The 2,046-nt window shown below is 37.1% G+C and overlaps 1 non-coding gene across 1 annotated transcript; it reads right to left on the minus strand.

The window, feature by feature from the left end:
- Positions 1 to 852: 852 nt before the first annotated feature.
- On the minus strand, positions 853 to 984 carry LOC122238942. The gene has a single exon (XR_006218079.1). It is a non-coding gene; the product is annotated as a small nucleolar RNA SNORA72 (small nucleolar RNA).
- Positions 985 to 2,046: the final 1,062 nt, after the last annotated feature.

Genomic DNA, 2,046 nt, shown 5'->3' on the forward strand with positions numbered 1-2,046 from the left:
CTTTACGAAAACAGGAAAATGGAAACTTGTATGTATAGTTCTTACTATATGAAAGTCTTGCCACCACATCTAGCTGGCTCATCCTCTCTAAGCCTATCTTCAGAAAAGTGTGTTGAAACAAAAGACGTAAAGAGAATAACTAAAATGAATACAGTGTTTTTAAAAGTTCTCTGGCCAGGTTTTTGTTTGTTTGTTTGCTTTTAGAGAGAGAGTGAGAGAGAGAAAAGCTTGAGCATGCAAGTGGGAGAGGGGCAGAGGAAGAGAAAGAGAGAGAGAGAATCTGAACTAGGTTCCATGCCCAGCAGAGTCGCATGTGGGACTCGATCTCATGACTGTCAGATCATGACCTGAGCCAAAACCAAGAGTCTGACACTTAATTAACCACCTGAGCCACCCAGGCACCCCTGGCCCGTTTTATTGGAGAAAAATTTTGCACAACTTACTCTTCATCAGTCTGTTCTGGCATGCTTCTCATGATATTAAAATCACTTAGAAAATAAAACACAATCATTTTACAATTCAGTAAATGAAAACTGGTAATCATCAAACTAACCATGGTTATCTTCAAAAATTATTACACTAGCTGTGTTCTTGAGGTTGATCAAAGATACTTAGAGTCATAGACACTTCCCATGTAAGATGCATCATATAAAAGCCCCTGGGTGGCTCAGTCGGTTGAGCATCAGACTCTTGATTTCGGCTCAGGTCATGATCCCAGGGTCATGGGTTTGAGCACCATGCTCAGAATGCTTAGCATTCTCTCCCCCCGCTCTCTCCTCTCCTCCTCTTTCCTCTGCTTACGCTGTCTCTCTCATTCTATCAAAAAAAATGCATCGTATAAATCAGACTTGGTTTTATCTCCAGCACTTATAAAACCAGACCTAGGAAAAGAACGAGGTCTGGAGACACATGCATGGTCTTAATATAGCAAATGTTGAGCTTGCCCTGATGGTTACAAAATCAGAACAGCAAGAATATTTGCAGTATTTTATCAATTAATTAAAAATTCATAAGTTCAAAACATAATATGATGTGTTATTTGTAGGCATTTCTAAGAGAAAGTTCTAAAAGATTAAACTCATTTGAAAGAATAGCATATTATAAAATTATTTGTTTTGTATCATAAATTTTAATTAAAATACACTTTCACAAATGTTTTCCTATGTATTTGTCACAAAATACAAGTGAGGTGAGCGGTTAGGAACTGTACTTTACAGACAAGAAGTCTGAAGCTCCAAATTGAAAAGGCAGATATCAGGGCTGGATCTCGGGCCCAGGGTTCCTGACTCGTCACACCACAGCTGTTTGCATTGTCTCATAGTTGCTCTTTAATGGTTCATTGACCCACCTTTCCTCACCTCCATTGCTTATCTCTCAGATGTCATTCCAGTTCAGGAAATAATTTGTAAAAACCAAGAGGTAGTAGTAGGGAATTTCCAAAACAATTCTGCAACTGAAGAAACGTATCTAGGAAGAGTAAGAAGGGAGGCATACTGTTCTGGTAGTTAGGATGGATAGAGGCAGTGACATCGTGAAGCCAGTTCACACAGGTTCGAAAGAGCCCATTGTTAAATTTACAGCAATTTTGCTTTTTGTTAAATAGTGATTATCAAAAATTAATTTACATAAACTTGTAATTGAACATTATGTTAAAAACAAAGGTAGTAAGTCCTGGACTTGTCACTTCCTACTTATTTTACAGTGGTTTACTATTATCTATGCTTTTGATATTATTTACATCCGTGGTGTCTGTATGGTGGAAATACTGTCATGTTACCTGCTTTTCCCTGTCCTGCATTGGTAGTCCAGAACCAACCACGATGGAAGTATTTACACCATGAAAATGACAAATGCTACAATTGTTGTTTTGTTCATTGTCTGGACTTTTAAAAAATGGAGAAAATGTTAATAATGCAGATTAAATTTAAAAATGTATCTGTAGCTGTTACATTGTGAATAGCTCAAAAAATGGAGAAAATATTTGTCTAGTATTTGAAACTACTATCTGATTCAGCAAAGAAATTGCTCATGTCAGTGAAAACTGAA

This window comes from Panthera tigris, chromosome B2 (assembly GCF_018350195.1).
Source record: "Panthera tigris isolate Pti1 chromosome B2, P.tigris_Pti1_mat1.1, whole genome shotgun sequence".
Lineage (NCBI taxonomy): Eukaryota > Metazoa > Chordata > Mammalia > Carnivora > Felidae > Panthera > Panthera tigris.